The sequence below is a fragment of the Rhinoderma darwinii genome, unplaced genomic scaffold (genome assembly GCF_050947455.1).
Source record: "Rhinoderma darwinii isolate aRhiDar2 unplaced genomic scaffold, aRhiDar2.hap1 Scaffold_576, whole genome shotgun sequence".
Lineage (NCBI taxonomy): Eukaryota > Metazoa > Chordata > Amphibia > Anura > Rhinodermatidae > Rhinoderma > Rhinoderma darwinii.
Genome location: NW_027464129.1, coordinates 89,488 through 112,025, shown reverse-complemented (window position 1 = coordinate 112,025; position 22,538 = coordinate 89,488). Strand labels below are relative to the sequence as shown.

Below are 22,538 nucleotides of genomic sequence, written 5' to 3'. Positions count from 1 at the left end.
TGACTGTGGTGCTGCATCAATCAGTGGCTGGCTCAGGTGCAGCTCTTTAACCTACCTAGGAGGGAGGGCGGAGAGAAGACAAGGAAGGTGAATGAGCTGTTCCAATGTGAAATGCCGGAAACACAGAAACACAGAAGACACACACACAACAAGAGGTGGCAATGTATTAATTAATTGCATTTAATAAATGAGCTCATTATCACACATGACTGTACAAATGCATTGTCCAACAGGTGTTGAAATAATGGGATTAAAAGGGGAGATCCCATCAGAAAGACAAAAACAATAGCAAACACAAATAGCACTTTTGGAATCTGATTTTAGTCAACACATAAGGGAAGGGTGCACCGGTCCTGGAAATACTGCAATACCAGGTCAATGCGTGGAGTGGACAGAGCAAGCTCTATTTCCATCTCCCTGTTCTAAAAATCCATTTAATATATGGTCCCCAGATAGGGGACGTATCAGATATTAAACTGATAAGAACAGATACTACACTTGATCTTAGCCAAAAGGCCGAGAAGCGATAACCCGAGCGGCCCTTGCCTTGCCCGAGCCTGTCCCATACTGCTGTTCACCCCTTGCAGCGATTGATTCAGCCTACTCCTAGGCAATTCCATGGGGCCCTGCAGGCTCACACACATTTACAGCTACTAAGCGGGAGGTGAATAAAGGCCGGAGAGGAAGCTACACAGGATTTGCTTCTTTTGCTTGCACCACAATGCAGTGCTGAAAGAGGAGGAATCTACATAAAAACGCCTTCCTGGCAACGCCCAAATGCCCTCCTGCCATGCAGATAAACACTGGCAGCGGCAGCAAGTGCATGCCCACAGCCACCCCTTGTTCCTTCACACCTTGTATCAGCTTTAATCCAGTCCAGTCCGGTGCTGCCTGCTGAGCAGCACTGACCAACACTGCCTGGGCCCAGGCTTTTATCTCTGAGGCAGGCCCCATTATGATGTCAGAAAGCTGGCTCTGGAATCCTGAGGGCTCCACTATGACACGTGCAAAGTTCCGTCTGAACTTTATATAAGACGGTGCGGCTCAGTCAGTCACTCAGTGTTGCCTGAGAGGGCAACACTGCAACAGCCGGCCGCCAGGCTGTCTTTTTTTTGCACATTTATTTGCCTCCAGGAGGCCACAAGAGGGAGACAAGGGACTGCAAAATGGAAAATAAGCATCCACCAACTTTACAGACAACTTCTCTTTGCTCCTACAACCTCCATCCTTGCACAGTTTGTTATTCTTCTAGGTAACATAGTAACAAATCCAAATTGCTGCTCTCTTTGTAGGCAAGCAAGGCTTTGTTGCAACTGCAATTCTTACTTCTTCTTGAAATGTAGGGACGACAGTACATTCCATCACATCCATGTAGTGTACACAGGTAGGTCCATTGTGGCGGGCAGGCAGGCAGGCAGGCAGGCAGGCGGGCGGGCGGGCGGGCGGGCGGCTTTAATGGCTGTTTGCTGTTCCCCTACTCCACTCCGCTATTTGACTGTGGTGCTGCATCAATCAGTGGCTGGCTCAGGTGCAGCTCTTTAACCTACCTAGGAGGGAGGGCGGAGAGAAGACAAGGAAGGTGAATGAGCTGTTCCAATGTGAAATGCCGGAAACACAGAAACACAGAAGACACACACACAACAAGAGGTGGCAATGTATTAATTAATTGCATTTAATAAATGAGCTCATTATCACACATGACTGTACAAATGCATTGTCCAACAGGTGTTGAAATAATGGGATTAAAAGGGGAGATCCCATCAGAAAGACAAAAACAATAGCAAACACAAATAGCACTTTTGGAATCTGATTTTAGTCAACACATAAGGGAAGGGTGCACCGGTCCTGGAAATACTGCAATACCAGGTCAATGCGTGGAGTGGACAGAGCAAGCTCTATTTCCATCTCCCTGTTCTAAAAATCCATTTAATATATGGTCCCCAGATAGGGGACGTATCAGATATTAAACTGATAAGAACAGATACTACACTTGATCTTAGCCAAAAGGCCGAGAAGCGATAACCCGAGCGGCCCTTGCCTTGCCCGAGCCTGTCCCATACTGCTGTTCACCCCTTGCAGCGATTGATTCAGCCTACTCCTAGGCAATTCCATGGGGCCCTGCAGGCTCACACACATTTACAGCTACTAAGCGGGAGGTGAATAAAGGCCGGAGAGGAAGCTACACAGGATTTGCTTCTTTTGCTTGCACCACAATGCAGTGCTGAAAGAGGAGGAATCTACATAAAAACGCCTTCCTGGCAACGCCCAAATGCCCTCCTGCCATGCAGATAAACACTGGCAGCGGCAGCAAGTGCATGCCCACAGCCACCCCTTGTTCCTTCACACCTTGTATCAGCTTTAATCCAGTCCAGTCCGGTGCTGCCTGCTGAGCAGCACTGACCAACACTGCCTGGGCCCAGGCTTTTATCTCTGAGGCAGGCCCCATTATGATGTCAGAAAGCTGGCTCTGGAATCCTGAGGGCTCCACTATGACACGTGCAAAGTTCCGTCTGAACTTTATATAAGACGGTGCGGCTCAGTCAGTCACTCAGTGTTGCCTGAGAGGGCAACACTGCAACAGCCGGCCGCCAGGCTGTCTTTTTTTTGCACATTTATTTGCCTCCAGGAGGCCACAAGAGGGAGACAAGGGACTGCAAAATGGAAAATAAGCATCCACCAACTTTACAGACAACTTCTCTTTGCTCCTACAACCTCCATCCTTGCACAGTTTGTTATTCTTCTAGGTAACATAGTAACAAATCCAAATTGCTGCTCTCTTTGTAGGCAAGCAAGGCTTTGTTGCAACTGCAATTCTTACTTCTTCTTGAAATGTAGGGACGACAGTACATTCCATCACATCCATGTAGTGTACACAGGTAGGTCCATTGTGGCGGGCAGGCAGGCAGGCAGGCAGGCAGGCAGGCGGGCGGGCGGGCGGGCGGGCGGCTTTAATGGCTGTTTGCTGTTCCCCTACTCCACTCCGCTATTTGACTGTGGTGCTGCATCAATCAGTGGCTGGCTCAGGTGCAGCTCTTTAACCTACCTAGGAGGGAGGGCGGAGAGAAGACAAGGAAGGTGAATGAGCTGTTCCAATGTGAAATGCCGGAAACACAGAAACACAGAAGACACACACACAACAAGAGGTGGCAATGTATTAATTAATTGCATTTAATAAATGAGCTCATTATCACACATGACTGTACAAATGCATTGTCCAACAGGTGTTGAAATAATGGGATTAAAAGGGGAGATCCCATCAGAAAGACAAAAACAATAGCAAACACAAATAGCACTTTTGGAATCTGATTTTAGTCAACACATAAGGGAAGGGTGCACCGGTCCTGGAAATACTGCAATACCAGGTCAATGCGTGGAGTGGACAGAGCAAGCTCTATTTCCATCTCCCTGTTCTAAAAATCCATTTAATATATGGTCCCCAGATAGGGGACGTATCAGATATTAAACTGATAAGAACAGATACTACACTTGATCTTAGCCAAAAGGCCGAGAAGCGATAACCCGAGCGGCCCTTGCCTTGCCCGAGCCTGTCCCATACTGCTGTTCACCCCTTGCAGCGATTGATTCAGCCTACTCCTAGGCAATTCCATGGGGCCCTGCAGGCTCACACACATTTACAGCTACTAAGCGGGAGGTGAATAAAGGCCGGAGAGGAAGCTACACAGGATTTGCTTCTTTTGCTTGCACCACAATGCAGTGCTGAAAGAGGAGGAATCTACATAAAAACGCCTTCCTGGCAACGCCCAAATGCCCTCCTGCCATGCAGATAAACACTGGCAGCGGCAGCAAGTGCATGCCCACAGCCACCCCTTGTTCCTTCACACCTTGTATCAGCTTTAATCCAGTCCAGTCCGGTGCTGCCTGCTGAGCAGCACTGACCAACACTGCCTGGGCCCAGGCTTTTATCTCTGAGGCAGGCCCCATTATGATGTCAGAAAGCTGGCTCTGGAATCCTGAGGGCTCCACTATGACACGTGCAAAGTTCCGTCTGAACTTTATATAAGACGGTGCGGCTCAGTCAGTCACTCAGTGTTGCCTGAGAGGGCAACACTGCAACAGCCGGCCGCCAGGCTGTCTTTTTTTTGCACATTTATTTGCCTCCAGGAGGCCACAAGAGGGAGACAAGGGACTGCAAAATGGAAAATAAGCATCCACCAACTTTACAGACAACTTCTCTTTGCTCCTACAACCTCCATCCTTGCACAGTTTGTTATTCTTCTAGGTAACATAGTAACAAATCCAAATTGCTGCTCTCTTTGTAGGCAAGCAAGGCTTTGTTGCAACTGCAATTCTTACTTCTTCTTGAAATGTAGGGACGACAGTACATTCCATCACATCCATGTAGTGTACACAGGTAGGTCCATTGTGGCGGGCAGGCAGGCAGGCAGGCAGGCAGGCGGGCGGGCGGGCGGGCGGGCGGCTTTAATGGCTGTTTGCTGTTCCCCTACTCCACTCCGCTATTTGACTGTGGTGCTGCATCAATCAGTGGCTGGCTCAGGTGCAGCTCTTTAACCTACCTAGGAGGGAGGGCGGAGAGAAGACAAGGAAGGTGAATGAGCTGTTCCAATGTGAAATGCCGGAAACACAGAAACACAGAAGACACACACACAACAAGAGGTGGCAATGTATTAATTAATTGCATTTAATAAATGAGCTCATTATCACACATGACTGTACAAATGCATTGTCCAACAGGTGTTGAAATAATGGGATTAAAAGGGGAGATCCCATCAGAAAGACAAAAACAATAGCAAACACAAATAGCACTTTTGGAATCTGATTTTAGTCAACACATAAGGGAAGGGTGCACCGGTCCTGGAAATACTGCAATACCAGGTCAATGCGTGGAGTGGACAGAGCAAGCTCTATTTCCATCTCCCTGTTCTAAAAATCCATTTAATATATGGTCCCCAGATAGGGGACGTATCAGATATTAAACTGATAAGAACAGATACTACACTTGATCTTAGCCAAAAGGCCGAGAAGCGATAACCCGAGCGGCCCTTGCCTTGCCCGAGCCTGTCCCATACTGCTGTTCACCCCTTGCAGCGATTGATTCAGCCTACTCCTAGGCAATTCCATGGGGCCCTGCAGGCTCACACACATTTACAGCTACTAAGCGGGAGGTGAATAAAGGCCGGAGAGGAAGCTACACAGGATTTGCTTCTTTTGCTTGCACCACAATGCAGTGCTGAAAGAGGAGGAATCTACATAAAAACGCCTTCCTGGCAACGCCCAAATGCCCTCCTGCCATGCAGATAAACACTGGCAGCGGCAGCAAGTGCATGCCCACAGCCACCCCTTGTTCCTTCACACCTTGTATCAGCTTTAATCCAGTCCAGTCCGGTGCTGCCTGCTGAGCAGCACTGACCAACACTGCCTGGGCCCAGGCTTTTATCTCTGAGGCAGGCCCCATTATGATGTCAGAAAGCTGGCTCTGGAATCCTGAGGGCTCCACTATGACACGTGCAAAGTTCCGTCTGAACTTTATATAAGACGGTGCGGCTCAGTCAGTCACTCAGTGTTGCCTGAGAGGGCAACACTGCAACAGCCGGCCGCCAGGCTGTCTTTTTTTTGCACATTTATTTGCCTCCAGGAGGCCACAAGAGGGAGACAAGGGACTGCAAAATGGAAAATAAGCATCCACCAACTTTACAGACAACTTCTCTTTGCTCCTACAACCTCCATCCTTGCACAGTTTGTTATTCTTCTAGGTAACATAGTAACAAATCCAAATTGCTGCTCTCTTTGTAGGCAAGCAAGGCTTTGTTGCAACTGCAATTCTTACTTCTTCTTGAAATGTAGGGACGACAGTACATTCCATCACATCCATGTAGTGTACACAGGTAGGTCCATTGTGGCGGGCAGGCAGGCAGGCAGGCAGGCAGGCGGGCGGGCGGGCGGGCGGGCGGCTTTAATGGCTGTTTGCTGTTCCCCTACTCCACTCCGCTATTTGACTGTGGTGCTGCATCAATCAGTGGCTGGCTCAGGTGCAGCTCTTTAACCTACCTAGGAGGGAGGGCGGAGAGAAGACAAGGAAGGTGAATGAGCTGTTCCAATGTGAAATGCCGGAAACACAGAAACACAGAAGACACACACACAACAAGAGGTGGCAATGTATTAATTAATTGCATTTAATAAATGAGCTCATTATCACACATGACTGTACAAATGCATTGTCCAACAGGTGTTGAAATAATGGGATTAAAAGGGGAGATCCCATCAGAAAGACAAAAACAATAGCAAACACAAATAGCACTTTTGGAATCTGATTTTAGTCAACACATAAGGGAAGGGTGCACCGGTCCTGGAAATACTGCAATACCAGGTCAATGCGTGGAGTGGACAGAGCAAGCTCTATTTCCATCTCCCTGTTCTAAAAATCCATTTAATATATGGTCCCCAGATAGGGGACGTATCAGATATTAAACTGATAAGAACAGATACTACACTTGATCTTAGCCAAAAGGCCGAGAAGCGATAACCCGAGCGGCCCTTGCCTTGCCCGAGCCTGTCCCATACTGCTGTTCACCCCTTGCAGCGATTGATTCAGCCTACTCCTAGGCAATTCCATGGGGCCCTGCAGGCTCACACACATTTACAGCTACTAAGCGGGAGGTGAATAAAGGCCGGAGAGGAAGCTACACAGGATTTGCTTCTTTTGCTTGCACCACAATGCAGTGCTGAAAGAGGAGGAATCTACATAAAAACGCCTTCCTGGCAACGCCCAAATGCCCTCCTGCCATGCAGATAAACACTGGCAGCGGCAGCAAGTGCATGCCCACAGCCACCCCTTGTTCCTTCACACCTTGTATCAGCTTTAATCCAGTCCAGTCCGGTGCTGCCTGCTGAGCAGCACTGACCAACACTGCCTGGGCCCAGGCTTTTATCTCTGAGGCAGGCCCCATTATGATGTCAGAAAGCTGGCTCTGGAATCCTGAGGGCTCCACTATGACACGTGCAAAGTTCCGTCTGAACTTTATATAAGACGGTGCGGCTCAGTCAGTCACTCAGTGTTGCCTGAGAGGGCAACACTGCAACAGCCGGCCGCCAGGCTGTCTTTTTTTTGCACATTTATTTGCCTCCAGGAGGCCACAAGAGGGAGACAAGGGACTGCAAAATGGAAAATAAGCATCCACCAACTTTACAGACAACTTCTCTTTGCTCCTACAACCTCCATCCTTGCACAGTTTGTTATTCTTCTAGGTAACATAGTAACAAATCCAAATTGCTGCTCTCTTTGTAGGCAAGCAAGGCTTTGTTGCAACTGCAATTCTTACTTCTTCTTGAAATGTAGGGACGACAGTACATTCCATCACATCCATGTAGTGTACACAGGTAGGTCCATTGTGGCGGGCAGGCAGGCAGGCAGGCAGGCAGGCGGGCGGGCGGGCGGGCGGGCGGCTTTAATGGCTGTTTGCTGTTCCCCTACTCCACTCCGCTATTTGACTGTGGTGCTGCATCAATCAGTGGCTGGCTCAGGTGCAGCTCTTTAACCTACCTAGGAGGGAGGGCGGAGAGAAGACAAGGAAGGTGAATGAGCTGTTCCAATGTGAAATGCCGGAAACACAGAAACACAGAAGACACACACACAACAAGAGGTGGCAATGTATTAATTAATTGCATTTAATAAATGAGCTCATTATCACACATGACTGTACAAATGCATTGTCCAACAGGTGTTGAAATAATGGGATTAAAAGGGGAGATCCCATCAGAAAGACAAAAACAATAGCAAACACAAATAGCACTTTTGGAATCTGATTTTAGTCAACACATAAGGGAAGGGTGCACCGGTCCTGGAAATACTGCAATACCAGGTCAATGCGTGGAGTGGACAGAGCAAGCTCTATTTCCATCTCCCTGTTCTAAAAATCCATTTAATATATGGTCCCCAGATAGGGGACGTATCAGATATTAAACTGATAAGAACAGATTTTTTTTTTTTTTTTAAAGCCCGAGTCGTGCTTTCTATCACCCAAGTGCATAAAAAGTGCAGAGGTGCCACACAAAAAGTGCACAAGGATGCGGTCTATCGCAGCCCTTCTCTTAAAAGAGAGAGGCCCCGCATAACCATTCCCTGACCCTCCAAACCATAGGCCTAGAGGATCAAGGATCGATGGTCCCCCCTCGCCGAAGCTTAGGGAGACCCAAACACACTCCTAGGCTTCTACCTGGGCTGCCACCCCAGTGTCCACCTAGGAGCCTGCATCCTAGTTGCACCTCCCCTCCGAAGAAGGGAGGCCGGGTTGCAGGGGAAAAAGGAACCAGAAGGCCACACATTTTCCCCCTAGACCTCAGGAGGGTCCCAAAAGGGCACCGCATCCCAAAATCCTTGTGACAAACGTGACAAACACACAGTGAAAAACAAAATTAAATAAGTGGATGTGCGCTGTGATACAGCCTGGACATCCGCCAGGTATAAAAAAATTCCTCATCTCCCAGCCAGAAGGCCGGGAGAATAAAGGTGTGTGCTCATATAGCGTGAAAGAGAGTGCGTGCAAGTGTGCCTTCACTCAGTGGGATCCCACCCCCAGTGAGTTAGGGCACCCCAGGGTCACCAGCCCTGGGGCACATAGCAACTCGGGCTTCCAAACTACCCGGCCTAATGACCTCGATCCGGCGGTCGCCTGGTCACCTACAAATGGTACCTTTAAACCAAATGCGTACACCAGAGCGATGACCGTTGTGGTTCCCTGCCCTCACCTCGGCGTTCTGTCATCCCCCTACGATGGCCCACGTACCACCGGCAGGGATGATTACTAACCTCAGCTTGAGCAGGTACTACACTTGATCTTAGCCAAAAGGCCGAGAAGCGATAACCCGAGCGGCCCTTGCCTTGCCCGAGCCTGTCCCATACTGCTGTTCACCCCTTGCAGCGATTGATTCAGCCTACTCCTAGGCAATTCCATGGGGCCCTGCAGGCTCACACACATTTACAGCTACTAAGCGGGAGGTGAATAAAGGCCGGAGAGGAAGCTACACAGGATTTGCTTCTTTTGCTTGCACCACAATGCAGTGCTGAAAGAGGAGGAATCTACATAAAAACGCCTTCCTGGCAACGCCCAAATGCCCTCCTGCCATGCAGATAAACACTGGCAGCGGCAGCAAGTGCATGCCCACAGCCACCCCTTGTTCCTTCACACCTTGTATCAGCTTTAATCCAGTCCAGTCCGGTGCTGCCTGCTGAGCAGCACTGACCAACACTGCCTGGGCCCAGGCTTTTATCTCTGAGGCAGGCCCCATTATGATGTCAGAAAGCTGGCTCTGGAATCCTGAGGGCTCCACTATGACACGTGCAAAGTTCCGTCTGAACTTTATATAAGACGGTGCGGCTCAGTCAGTCACTCAGTGTTGCCTGAGAGGGCAACACTGCAACAGCCGGCCGCCAGGCTGTCTTTTTTTTGCACATTTATTTGCCTCCAGGAGGCCACAAGAGGGAGACAAGGGACTGCAAAATGGAAAATAAGCATCCACCAACTTTACAGACAACTTCTCTTTGCTCCTACAACCTCCATCCTTGCACAGTTTGTTATTCTTCTAGGTAACATAGTAACAAATCCAAATTGCTGCTCTCTTTGTAGGCAAGCAAGGCTTTGTTGCAACTGCAATTCTTACTTCTTCTTGAAATGTAGGGACGACAGTACATTCCATCACATCCATGTAGTGTACACAGGTAGGTCCATTGTGGCGGGCAGGCAGGCAGGCAGGCAGGCAGGCGGGCGGGCGGGCGGGCGGGCGGCTTTAATGGCTGTTTGCTGTTCCCCTACTCCACTCCGCTATTTGACTGTGGTGCTGCATCAATCAGTGGCTGGCTCAGGTGCAGCTCTTTAACCTACCTAGGAGGGAGGGCGGAGAGAAGACAAGGAAGGTGAATGAGCTGTTCCAATGTGAAATGCCGGAAACACAGAAACACAGAAGACACACACACAACAAGAGGTGGCAATGTATTAATTAATTGCATTTAATAAATGAGCTCATTATCACACATGACTGTACAAATGCATTGTCCAACAGGTGTTGAAATAATGGGATTAAAAGGGGAGATCCCATCAGAAAGACAAAAACAATAGCAAACACAAATAGCACTTTTGGAATCTGATTTTAGTCAACACATAAGGGAAGGGTGCACCGGTCCTGGAAATACTGCAATACCAGGTCAATGCGTGGAGTGGACAGAGCAAGCTCTATTTCCATCTCCCTGTTCTAAAAATCCATTTAATATATGGTCCCCAGATAGGGGACGTATCAGATATTAAACTGATAAGAACAGATACTACACTTGATCTTAGCCAAAAGGCCGAGAAGCGATAACCCGAGCGGCCCTTGCCTTGCCCGAGCCTGTCCCATACTGCTGTTCACCCCTTGCAGCGATTGATTCAGCCTACTCCTAGGCAATTCCATGGGGCCCTGCAGGCTCACACACATTTACAGCTACTAAGCGGGAGGTGAATAAAGGCCGGAGAGGAAGCTACACAGGATTTGCTTCTTTTGCTTGCACCACAATGCAGTGCTGAAAGAGGAGGAATCTACATAAAAACGCCTTCCTGGCAACGCCCAAATGCCCTCCTGCCATGCAGATAAACACTGGCAGCGGCAGCAAGTGCATGCCCACAGCCACCCCTTGTTCCTTCACACCTTGTATCAGCTTTAATCCAGTCCAGTCCGGTGCTGCCTGCTGAGCAGCACTGACCAACACTGCCTGGGCCCAGGCTTTTATCTCTGAGGCAGGCCCCATTATGATGTCAGAAAGCTGGCTCTGGAATCCTGAGGGCTCCACTATGACACGTGCAAAGTTCCGTCTGAACTTTATATAAGACGGTGCGGCTCAGTCAGTCACTCAGTGTTGCCTGAGAGGGCAACACTGCAACAGCCGGCCGCCAGGCTGTCTTTTTTTTGCACATTTATTTGCCTCCAGGAGGCCACAAGAGGGAGACAAGGGACTGCAAAATGGAAAATAAGCATCCACCAACTTTACAGACAACTTCTCTTTGCTCCTACAACCTCCATCCTTGCACAGTTTGTTATTCTTCTAGGTAACATAGTAACAAATCCAAATTGCTGCTCTCTTTGTAGGCAAGCAAGGCTTTGTTGCAACTGCAATTCTTACTTCTTCTTGAAATGTAGGGACGACAGTACATTCCATCACATCCATGTAGTGTACACAGGTAGGTCCATTGTGGCGGGCAGGCAGGCAGGCAGGCAGGCAGGCGGGCGGGCGGGCGGGCGGGCGGCTTTAATGGCTGTTTGCTGTTCCCCTACTCCACTCCGCTATTTGACTGTGGTGCTGCATCAATCAGTGGCTGGCTCAGGTGCAGCTCTTTAACCTACCTAGGAGGGAGGGCGGAGAGAAGACAAGGAAGGTGAATGAGCTGTTCCAATGTGAAATGCCGGAAACACAGAAACACAGAAGACACACACACAACAAGAGGTGGCAATGTATTAATTAATTGCATTTAATAAATGAGCTCATTATCACACATGACTGTACAAATGCATTGTCCAACAGGTGTTGAAATAATGGGATTAAAAGGGGAGATCCCATCAGAAAGACAAAAACAATAGCAAACACAAATAGCACTTTTGGAATCTGATTTTAGTCAACACATAAGGGAAGGGTGCACCGGTCCTGGAAATACTGCAATACCAGGTCAATGCGTGGAGTGGACAGAGCAAGCTCTATTTCCATCTCCCTGTTCTAAAAATCCATTTAATATATGGTCCCCAGATAGGGGACGTATCAGATATTAAACTGATAAGAACAGATACTACACTTGATCTTAGCCAAAAGGCCGAGAAGCGATAACCCGAGCGGCCCTTGCCTTGCCCGAGCCTGTCCCATACTGCTGTTCACCCCTTGCAGCGATTGATTCAGCCTACTCCTAGGCAATTCCATGGGGCCCTGCAGGCTCACACACATTTACAGCTACTAAGCGGGAGGTGAATAAAGGCCGGAGAGGAAGCTACACAGGATTTGCTTCTTTTGCTTGCACCACAATGCAGTGCTGAAAGAGGAGGAATCTACATAAAAACGCCTTCCTGGCAACGCCCAAATGCCCTCCTGCCATGCAGATAAACACTGGCAGCGGCAGCAAGTGCATGCCCACAGCCACCCCTTGTTCCTTCACACCTTGTATCAGCTTTAATCCAGTCCAGTCCGGTGCTGCCTGCTGAGCAGCACTGACCAACACTGCCTGGGCCCAGGCTTTTATCTCTGAGGCAGGCCCCATTATGATGTCAGAAAGCTGGCTCTGGAATCCTGAGGGCTCCACTATGACACGTGCAAAGTTCCGTCTGAACTTTATATAAGACGGTGCGGCTCAGTCAGTCACTCAGTGTTGCCTGAGAGGGCAACACTGCAACAGCCGGCCGCCAGGCTGTCTTTTTTTTGCACATTTATTTGCCTCCAGGAGGCCACAAGAGGGAGACAAGGGACTGCAAAATGGAAAATAAGCATCCACCAACTTTACAGACAACTTCTCTTTGCTCCTACAACCTCCATCCTTGCACAGTTTGTTATTCTTCTAGGTAACATAGTAACAAATCCAAATTGCTGCTCTCTTTGTAGGCAAGCAAGGCTTTGTTGCAACTGCAATTCTTACTTCTTCTTGAAATGTAGGGACGACAGTACATTCCATCACATCCATGTAGTGTACACAGGTAGGTCCATTGTGGCGGGCAGGCAGGCAGGCAGGCAGGCAGGCGGGCGGGCGGGCGGGCGGGCGGCTTTAATGGCTGTTTGCTGTTCCCCTACTCCACTCCGCTATTTGACTGTGGTGCTGCATCAATCAGTGGCTGGCTCAGGTGCAGCTCTTTAACCTACCTAGGAGGGAGGGCGGAGAGAAGACAAGGAAGGTGAATGAGCTGTTCCAATGTGAAATGCCGGAAACACAGAAACACAGAAGACACACACACAACAAGAGGTGGCAATGTATTAATTAATTGCATTTAATAAATGAGCTCATTATCACACATGACTGTACAAATGCATTGTCCAACAGGTGTTGAAATAATGGGATTAAAAGGGGAGATCCCATCAGAAAGACAAAAACAATAGCAAACACAAATAGCACTTTTGGAATCTGATTTTAGTCAACACATAAGGGAAGGGTGCACCGGTCCTGGAAATACTGCAATACCAGGTCAATGCGTGGAGTGGACAGAGCAAGCTCTATTTCCATCTCCCTGTTCTAAAAATCCATTTAATATATGGTCCCCAGATAGGGGACGTATCAGATATTAAACTGATAAGAACAGATACTACACTTGATCTTAGCCAAAAGGCCGAGAAGCGATAACCCGAGCGGCCCTTGCCTTGCCCGAGCCTGTCCCATACTGCTGTTCACCCCTTGCAGCGATTGATTCAGCCTACTCCTAGGCAATTCCATGGGGCCCTGCAGGCTCACACACATTTACAGCTACTAAGCGGGAGGTGAATAAAGGCCGGAGAGGAAGCTACACAGGATTTGCTTCTTTTGCTTGCACCACAATGCAGTGCTGAAAGAGGAGGAATCTACATAAAAACGCCTTCCTGGCAACGCCCAAATGCCCTCCTGCCATGCAGATAAACACTGGCAGCGGCAGCAAGTGCATGCCCACAGCCACCCCTTGTTCCTTCACACCTTGTATCAGCTTTAATCCAGTCCAGTCCGGTGCTGCCTGCTGAGCAGCACTGACCAACACTGCCTGGGCCCAGGCTTTTATCTCTGAGGCAGGCCCCATTATGATGTCAGAAAGCTGGCTCTGGAATCCTGAGGGCTCCACTATGACACGTGCAAAGTTCCGTCTGAACTTTATATAAGACGGTGCGGCTCAGTCAGTCACTCAGTGTTGCCTGAGAGGGCAACACTGCAACAGCCGGCCGCCAGGCTGTCTTTTTTTTGCACATTTATTTGCCTCCAGGAGGCCACAAGAGGGAGACAAGGGACTGCAAAATGGAAAATAAGCATCCACCAACTTTACAGACAACTTCTCTTTGCTCCTACAACCTCCATCCTTGCACAGTTTGTTATTCTTCTAGGTAACATAGTAACAAATCCAAATTGCTGCTCTCTTTGTAGGCAAGCAAGGCTTTGTTGCAACTGCAATTCTTACTTCTTCTTGAAATGTAGGGACGACAGTACATTCCATCACATCCATGTAGTGTACACAGGTAGGTCCATTGTGGCGGGCAGGCAGGCAGGCAGGCAGGCAGGCGGGCGGGCGGGCGGGCGGGCGGGCGGCTTTAATGGCTGTTTGCTGTTCCCCTACTCCACTCCGCTATTTGACTGTGGTGCTGCATCAATCAGTGGCTGGCTCAGGTGCAGCTCTTTAACCTACCTAGGAGGGAGGGCGGAGAGAAGACAAGGAAGGTGAATGAGCTGTTCCAATGTGAAATGCCGGAAACACAGAAACACAGAAGACACACACACAACAAGAGGTGGCAATGTATTAATTAATTGCATTTAATAAATGAGCTCATTATCACACATGACTGTACAAATGCATTGTCCAACAGGTGTTGAAATAATGGGATTAAAAGGGGAGATCCCATCAGAAAGACAAAAACAATAGCAAACACAAATAGCACTTTTGGAATCTGATTTTAGTCAACACATAAGGGAAGGGTGCACCGGTCCTGGAAATACTGCAATACCAGGTCAATGCGTGGAGTGGACAGAGCAAGCTCTATTTCCATCTCCCTGTTCTAAAAATCCATTTAATATATGGTCCCCAGATAGGGGACGTATCAGATATTAAACTGATAAGAACAGATACTACACTTGATCTTAGCCAAAAGGCCGAGAAGCGATAACCCGAGCGGCCCTTGCCTTGCCCGAGCCTGTCCCATACTGCTGTTCACCCCTTGCAGCGATTGATTCAGCCTACTCCTAGGCAATTCCATGGGGCCCTGCAGGCTCACACACATTTACAGCTACTAAGCGGGAGGTGAATAAAGGCCGGAGAGGAAGCTACACAGGATTTGCTTCTTTTGCTTGCACCACAATGCAGTGCTGAAAGAGGAGGAATCTACATAAAAACGCCTTCCTGGCAACGCCCAAATGCCCTCCTGCCATGCAGATAAACACTGGCAGCGGCAGCAAGTGCATGCCCACAGCCACCCCTTGTTCCTTCACACCTTGTATCAGCTTTAATCCAGTCCAGTCCGGTGCTGCCTGCTGAGCAGCACTGACCAACACTGCCTGGGCCCAGGCTTTTATCTCTGAGGCAGGCCCCATTATGATGTCAGAAAGCTGGCTCTGGAATCCTGAGGGCTCCACTATGACACGTGCAAAGTTCCGTCTGAACTTTATATAAGACGGTGCGGCTCAGTCAGTCACTCAGTGTTGCCTGAGAGGGCAACACTGCAACAGCCGGCCGCCAGGCTGTCTTTTTTTTGCACATTTATTTGCCTCCAGGAGGCCACAAGAGGGAGACAAGGGACTGCAAAATGGAAAATAAGCATCCACCAACTTTACAGACAACTTCTCTTTGCTCCTACAACCTCCATCCTTGCACAGTTTGTTATTCTTCTAGGTAACATAGTAACAAATCCAAATTGCTGCTCTCTTTGTAGGCAAGCAAGGCTTTGTTGCAACTGCAATTCTTACTTCTTCTTGAAATGTAGGGACGACAGTACATTCCATCACATCCATGTAGTGTACACAGGTAGGTCCATTGTGGCGGGCAGGCAGGCAGGCAGGCAGGCAGGCGGGCGGGCGGGCGGGCGGGCGGCTTTAATGGCTGTTTGCTGTTCCCCTACTCCACTCCGCTATTTGACTGTGGTGCTGCATCAATCAGTGGCTGGCTCAGGTGCAGCTCTTTAACCTACCTAGGAGGGAGGGCGGAGAGAAGACAAGGAAGGTGAATGAGCTGTTCCAATGTGAAATGCCGGAAACACAGAAACACAGAAGACACACACACAACAAGAGGTGGCAATGTATTAATTAATTGCATTTAATAAATGAGCTCATTATCACACATGACTGTACAAATGCATTGTCCAACAGGTGTTGAAATAATGGGATTAAAAGGGGAGATCCCATCAGAAAGACAAAAACAATAGCAAACACAAATAGCACTTTTGGAATCTGATTTTAGTCAACACATAAGGGAAGGGTGCACCGGTCCTGGAAATACTGCAATACCAGGTCAATGCGTGGAGTGGACAGAGCAAGCTCTATTTCCATCTCCCTGTTCTAAAAATCCATTTAATATATGGTCCCCAGATAGGGGACGTATCAGATATTAAACTGATAAGAACAGATACTACACTTGATCTTAGCCAAAAGGCCGAGAAGCGATAACCCGAGCGGCCCTTGCCTTGCCCGAGCCTGTCCCATACTGCTGTTCACCCCTTGCAGCGATTGATTCAGCCTACTCCTAGGCAATTCCATGGGGCCCTGCAGGCTCACACACATTTACAGCTACTAAGCGGGAGGTGAATAAAGGCCGGAGAGGAAGCTACACAGGATTTGCTTCTTTTGCTTGCACCACAATGCAGTGCTGAAAGAGGAGGAATCTACATAAAAACGCCTTCCTGGCAACGCCCAAATGCCCTCCTGCCATGCAGATAAACACTGGCAGCGGCAGCAAGTGCATGCCCACAGCCACCCCTTGTTCCTTCACACCTTGTATCAGCTTTAATCCAGTCCAGTCCGGTGCTGCCTGCTGAGCAGCACTGACCAACACTGCCTGGGCCCAGGCTTTTATCTCTGAGGCAGGCCCCATTATGATGTCAGAAAGCTGGCTCTGGAATCCTGAGGGCTCCACTATGACACGTGCAAAGTTCCGTCTGAACTTTATATAAGACGGTGCGGCTCAGTCAGTCACTCAGTGTTGCCTGAGAGGGCAACACTGCAACAGCCGGCCGCCAGGCTGTCTTTTTTTTGCACATTTATTTGCCTCCAGGAGGCCACAAGAGGGAGACAAGGGACTGCAAAATGGAAAATAAGCATCCACCAACTTTACAGACAACTTCTCTTTGCTCCTACAACCTCCATCCTTGCACAGTTTGTTATTCTTCTAGGTAACATAGTAACAAATCCAAATTGCTGCTCTCTTTGTAGGCAAGCAAGGCTTTGTTGCAACTGCAATTCTTACTTCTTCTTGAAATGTAGGGACGACAGTACATTCCATCACATCCATGTAGTGTACACAGGTAGGTCCATTGTGGCGGGCAGGCAGGCAGGCAGGCAGGCAGGCGGGCGGGCGGGCGGGCGGGCGGCTTTAATGGCTGTTTGCTGTTCCCCTACTCCACTCCGCTATTTGACTGTGGTGCTGCATCAATCAGTGGCTGGCTCAGGTGCAGCTCTTTAACCTACCTAGGAGGGAGGGCGGAGAGAAGACAAGGAAGGTGAATGAGCTGTTCCAATGTGAAATGCCGGAAACACAGAAACACAGAAGACACACACACAACAAGAGGTGGCAATGTATTAATTAATTGCATTTAATAAATGAGCTCATTATCACACATGACTGTACAAATGCATTGTCCAACAGGTGTTGAAATAATGGGATTAAAAGGGGAGATCCCATCAGAAAGACAAAAACAATAGCAAACACAAATAGCACTTTTGGAATCTGATTTTAGTCAACACATAAGGGAAGGGTGCACCGGTCCTGGAAATACTGCAATACCAGGTCAATGCGTGGAGTGGACAGAGCAAGCTCTATTTCCATCTCCCTGTTCTAAAAATCCATTTAATATATGGTCCCCAGATAGGGGACGTATCAGATATTAAACTGATAAGAACAGATACTACACTTGATCTTAGCCAAAAGGCCGAGAAGCGATAACCCGAGCGGCCCTTGCCTTGCCCGAGCCTGTCCCATACTGCTGTTCACCCCTTGCAGCGATTGATTCAGCCTACTCCTAGGCAATTCCATGGGGCCCTGCAGGCTCACACACATTTACAGCTACTAAGCGGGAGGTGAATAAAGGCCGGAGAGGAAGCTACACAGGATTTGCTTCTTTTGCTTGCACCACAATGCAGTGCTGAAAGAGGAGGAATCTACATAAAAACGCCTTCCTGGCAACGCCCAAATGCCCTCCTGCCATGCAGATAAACACTGGCAGCGGCAGCAAGTGCATGCCCACAGCCACCCCTTGTTCCTTCACACCTTGTATCAGCTTTAATCCAGTCCAGTCCGGTGCTGCCTGCTGAGCAGCACTGACCAACACTGCCTGGGCCCAGGCTTTTATCTCTGAGGCAGGCCCCATTATGATGTCAGAAAGCTGGCTCTGGAATCCTGAGGGCTCCACTATGACACGTGCAAAGTTCCGTCTGAACTTTATATAAGACGGTGCGGCTCAGTCAGTCACTCAGTGTTGCCTGAGAGGGCAACACTGCAACAGCCGGCCGCCAGGCTGTCTTTTTTTTGCACATTTATTTGCCTCCAGGAGGCCACAAGAGGGAGACAAGGGACTGCAAAATGGAAAATAAGCATCCACCAACTTTACAGACAACTTCTCTTTGCTCCTACAACCTCCATCCTTGCACAGTTTGTTATTCTTCTAGGTAACATAGTAACAAATCCAAATTGCTGCTCTCTTTGTAGGCAAGCAAGGCTTTGTTGCAACTGCAATTCTTACTTCTTCTTGAAATGTAGGGACGACAGTACATTCCATCACATCCATGTAGTGTACACAGGTAGGTCCATTGTGGCGGGCAGGCAGGCAGGCAGGCAGGCAGGCGGGCGGGCGGGCGGGCGGGCGGCTTTAATGGCTGTTTGCTGTTCCCCTACTCCACTCCGCTATTTGACTGTGGTGCTGCATCAATCAGTGGCTGGCTCAGGTGCAGCTCTTTAACCTACCTAGGAGGGAGGGCGGAGAGAAGACAAGGAAGGTGAATGAGCTGTTCCAATGTGAAATGCCGGAAACACAGAAACACAGAAGACACACACACAACAAGAGGTGGCAATGTATTAATTAATTGCATTTAATAAATGAGCTCATTATCACACATGACTGTACAAATGCATTGTCCAACAGGTGTTGAAATAATGGGATTAAAAGGGGAGATCCCATCAGAAAGACAAAAACAATAGCAAACACAAATAGCACTTTTGGAATCTGATTTTAGTCAACACATAAGGGAAGGGTGCACCGGTCCTGGAAATACTGCAATACCAGGTCAATGCGTGGAGTGGACAGAGCAAGCTCTATTTCCATCTCCCTGTTCTAAAAATCCATTTAATATATGGTCCCCAGATAGGGGACGTATCAGATATTAAACTGATAAGAACAGATACTACACTTGATCTTAGCCAAAAGGCCGAGAAGCGATAACCCGAGCGGCCCTTGCCTTGCCCGAGCCTGTCCCATACTGCTGTTCACCCCTTGCAGCGATTGATTCAGCCTACTCCTAGGCAATTCCATGGGGCCCTGCAGGCTCACACACATTTACAGCTACTAAGCGGGAGGTGAATAAAGGCCGGAGAGGAAGCTACACAGGATTTGCTTCTTTTGCTTGCACCACAATGCAGTGCTGAAAGAGGAGGAATCTACATAAAAACGCCTTCCTGGCAACGCCCAAATGCCCTCCTGCCATGCAGATAAACACTGGCAGCGGCAGCAAGTGCATGCCCACAGCCACCCCTTGTTCCTTCACACCTTGTATCAGCTTTAATCCAGTCCAGTCCGGTGCTGCCTGCTGAGCAGCACTGACCAACACTGCCTGGGCCCAGGCTTTTATCTCTGAGGCAGGCCCCATTATGATGTCAGAAAGCTGGCTCTGGAATCCTGAGGGCTCCACTATGACACGTGCAAAGTTCCGTCTGAACTTTATATAAGACGGTGCGGCTCAGTCAGTCACTCAGTGTTGCCTGAGAGGGCAACACTGCAACAGCCGGCCGCCAGGCTGTCTTTTTTTTGCACATTTATTTGCCTCCAGGAGGCCACAAGAGGGAGACAAGGGACTGCAAAATGGAAAATAAGCATCCACCAACTTTACAGACAACTTCTCTTTGCTCCTACAACCTCCATCCTTGCACAGTTTGTTATTCTTCTAGGTAACATAGTAACAAATCCAAATTGCTGCTCTCTTTGTAGGCAAGCAAGGCTTTGTTGCAACTGCAATTCTTACTTCTTCTTGAAATGTAGGGACGACAGTACATTCCATCACATCCATGTAGTGTACACAGGTAGGTCCATTGTGGCGGGCAGGCAGGCAGGCAGGCAGGCAGGCGGGCGGGCGGGCGGGCGGGCGGCTTTAATGGCTGTTTGCTGTTCCCCTACTCCACTCCGCTATTTGACTGTGGTGCTGCATCAATCAGTGGCTGGCTCAGGTGCAGCTCTTTAACCTACCTAGGAGGGAGGGCGGAGAGAAGACAAGGAAGGTGAATGAGCTGTTCCAATGTGAAATGCCGGAAACACAGAAACACAGAAGACACACACACAACAAGAGGTGGCAATGTATTAATTAATTGCATTTAATAAATGAGCTCATTATCACACATGACTGTACAAATGCATTGTCCAACAGGTGTTGAAATAATGGGATTAAAAGGGGAGATCCCATCAGAAAGACAAAAACAATAGCAAACACAAATAGCACTTTTGGAATCTGATTTTAGTCAACACATAAGGGAAGGGTGCACCGGTCCTGGAAATACTGCAATACCAGGTCAATGCGTGGAGTGGACAGAGCAAGCTCTATTTCCATCTCCCTGTTCTAAAAATCCATTTAATATATGGTCCCCAGATAGGGGACGTATCAGATATTAAACTGATAAGAACAGATACTACACTTGATCTTAGCCAAAAGGCCGAGAAGCGATAACCCGAGCGGCCCTTGCCTTGCCCGAGCCTGTCCCATACTGCTGTTCACCCCTTGCAGCGATTGATTCAGCCTACTCCTAGGCAATTCCATGGGGCCCTGCAGGCTCACACACATTTACAGCTACTAAGCGGGAGGTGAATAAAGGCCGGAGAGGAAGCTACACAGGATTTGCTTCTTTTGCTTGCACCACAATGCAGTGCTGAAAGAGGAGGAATCTACATAAAAACGCCTTCCTGGCAACGCCCAAATGCCCTCCTGCCATGCAGATAAACACTGGCAGCGGCAGCAAGTGCATGCCCACAGCCACCCCTTGTTCCTTCACACCTTGTATCAGCTTTAATCCAGTCCAGTCCGGTGCTGCCTGCTGAGCAGCACTGACCAACACTGCCTGGGCCCAGGCTTTTATCTCTGAGGCAGGCCCCATTATGATGTCAGAAAGCTGGCTCTGGAATCCTGAGGGCTCCACTATGACACGTGCAAAGTTCCGTCTGAACTTTATATAAGACGGTGCGGCTCAGTCAGTCACTCAGTGTTGCCTGAGAGGGCAACACTGCAACAGCCGGCCGCCAGGCTGTCTTTTTTTTGCACATTTATTTGCCTCCAGGAGGCCACAAGAGGGAGACAAGGGACTGCAAAATGGAAAATAAGCATCCACCAACTTTACAGACAACTTCTCTTTGCTCCTACAACCTCCATCCTTGCACAGTTTGTTATTCTTCTAGGTAACATAGTAACAAATCCAAATTGCTGCTCTCTTTGTAGGCAAGCAAGGCTTTGTTGCAACTGCAATTCTTACTTCTTCTTGAAATGTAGGGACGACAGTACATTCCATCACATCCATGTAGTGTACACAGGTAGGTCCATTGTGGCGGGCAGGCAGGCAGGCAGGCAGGCAGGCGGGCGGGCGGGCGGGCGGGCGGCTTTAATGGCTGTTTGCTGTTCCCCTACTCCACTCCGCTATTTGACTGTGGTGCTGCATCAATCAGTGGCTGGCTCAGGTGCAGCTCTTTAACCTACCTAGGAGGGAGGGCGGAGAGAAGACAAGGAAGGTGAATGAGCTGTTCCAATGTGAAATGCCGGAAACACAGAAACACAGAAGACACACACACAACAAGAGGTGGCAATGTATTAATTAATTGCATTTAATAAATGAGCTCATTATCACACATGACTGTACAAATGCATTGTCCAACAGGTGTTGAAATAATGGGATTAAAAGGGGAGATCCCATCAGAAAGACAAAAACAATAGCAAACACAAATAGCACTTTTGGAATCTGATTTTAGTCAACACATAAGGGAAGGGTGCACCGGTCCTGGAAATACTGCAATACCAGGTCAATGCGTGGAGTGGACAGAGCAAGCTCTATTTCCATCTCCCTGTTCTAAAAATCCATTTAATATATGGTCCCCAGATAGGGGACGTATCAGATATTAAACTGATAAGAACAGATTTTTTTTTTTTTTTTTTTTTTTTTTTTTTTTTTTTTTTTTTTATTAAACCATTCAGGTTTTTTTGAATAAAACCGAGAACTGTAGTTGTTCAAACCACCTCTCTATTTTTCAAAAAATCTCATCATTCTGGTTCATTATTTTATTTTTCCATCAAATACAAGATAAATCAAACAAAATTCCTCAAACTAAATACCTCCATTTTAACATTCGCCATATCCCTTCCGCATCCATACCTCTTTCTAGATCCCATTTATAATAAAAATACAATTTAGCCAATACCATACTAACCACATCCTCCATCTCA

At 48.5% G+C, this 22,538-nt stretch overlaps 13 non-coding genes and 3 pseudogenes across 13 annotated transcripts; all 16 read right to left on the bottom strand.

Moving 5' to 3' along the window:
- Positions 1-337: 337 nt before the first annotated feature.
- On the bottom strand, positions 338-528 carry LOC142724275 (U2 spliceosomal RNA). The gene has a single exon (XR_012876087.1). It is a non-coding gene; the product is annotated as a U2 spliceosomal RNA (small nuclear RNA).
- A 1,301-nt stretch (positions 529-1,829) lies between these two features.
- LOC142724274 (U2 spliceosomal RNA) lies at positions 1,830-2,020 on the bottom strand. Its single transcript, XR_012876086.1, has one exon. It is a non-coding gene; the product is annotated as a U2 spliceosomal RNA (small nuclear RNA).
- A 1,305-nt stretch (positions 2,021-3,325) lies between these two features.
- Positions 3,326-3,516, bottom strand: LOC142724272 (U2 spliceosomal RNA). The gene has a single exon (XR_012876085.1). It is a non-coding gene; the product is annotated as a U2 spliceosomal RNA (small nuclear RNA).
- Positions 3,517-4,817: 1,301 nt separating this feature from the next.
- LOC142724271 (U2 spliceosomal RNA) lies at positions 4,818-5,008 on the bottom strand. Its single transcript, XR_012876084.1, has one exon. It is a non-coding gene; the product is annotated as a U2 spliceosomal RNA (small nuclear RNA).
- Positions 5,009-6,309: 1,301 nt separating this feature from the next.
- Positions 6,310-6,500, bottom strand: LOC142724270 (U2 spliceosomal RNA). The gene has a single exon (XR_012876083.1). It is a non-coding gene; the product is annotated as a U2 spliceosomal RNA (small nuclear RNA).
- Positions 6,501-7,801: 1,301 nt separating this feature from the next.
- Positions 7,802-7,978, bottom strand: LOC142724217 (U2 spliceosomal RNA; annotated as a pseudogene).
- Positions 7,979-8,768: 790 nt separating this feature from the next.
- On the bottom strand, positions 8,769-8,838 carry LOC142724237 (U2 spliceosomal RNA; annotated as a pseudogene).
- Positions 8,839-10,139: 1,301 nt separating this feature from the next.
- On the bottom strand, positions 10,140-10,330 carry LOC142724268 (U2 spliceosomal RNA). Its single transcript, XR_012876081.1, has one exon. It is a non-coding gene; the product is annotated as a U2 spliceosomal RNA (small nuclear RNA).
- Positions 10,331-11,631: 1,301 nt separating this feature from the next.
- LOC142724267 (U2 spliceosomal RNA) lies at positions 11,632-11,822 on the bottom strand. The gene has a single exon (XR_012876080.1). It is a non-coding gene; the product is annotated as a U2 spliceosomal RNA (small nuclear RNA).
- Positions 11,823-13,123: 1,301 nt separating this feature from the next.
- Positions 13,124-13,314, bottom strand: LOC142724266 (U2 spliceosomal RNA). The gene has a single exon (XR_012876079.1). It is a non-coding gene; the product is annotated as a U2 spliceosomal RNA (small nuclear RNA).
- Positions 13,315-14,619: 1,305 nt separating this feature from the next.
- LOC142724265 (U2 spliceosomal RNA) lies at positions 14,620-14,810 on the bottom strand. Its single transcript, XR_012876078.1, has one exon. It is a non-coding gene; the product is annotated as a U2 spliceosomal RNA (small nuclear RNA).
- Positions 14,811-16,111: 1,301 nt separating this feature from the next.
- LOC142724264 (U2 spliceosomal RNA) lies at positions 16,112-16,302 on the bottom strand. The gene has a single exon (XR_012876077.1). It is a non-coding gene; the product is annotated as a U2 spliceosomal RNA (small nuclear RNA).
- A 1,301-nt stretch (positions 16,303-17,603) lies between these two features.
- LOC142724263 (U2 spliceosomal RNA) lies at positions 17,604-17,794 on the bottom strand. Its single transcript, XR_012876076.1, has one exon. It is a non-coding gene; the product is annotated as a U2 spliceosomal RNA (small nuclear RNA).
- A 1,301-nt stretch (positions 17,795-19,095) lies between these two features.
- Positions 19,096-19,286, bottom strand: LOC142724261 (U2 spliceosomal RNA). Its single transcript, XR_012876075.1, has one exon. It is a non-coding gene; the product is annotated as a U2 spliceosomal RNA (small nuclear RNA).
- Positions 19,287-20,587: 1,301 nt separating this feature from the next.
- Positions 20,588-20,778, bottom strand: LOC142724260 (U2 spliceosomal RNA). The gene has a single exon (XR_012876074.1). It is a non-coding gene; the product is annotated as a U2 spliceosomal RNA (small nuclear RNA).
- Positions 20,779-22,079: 1,301 nt separating this feature from the next.
- On the bottom strand, positions 22,080-22,250 carry LOC142724225 (U2 spliceosomal RNA; annotated as a pseudogene).
- Between the last annotated feature and the right edge of the window lie 288 nt (positions 22,251-22,538).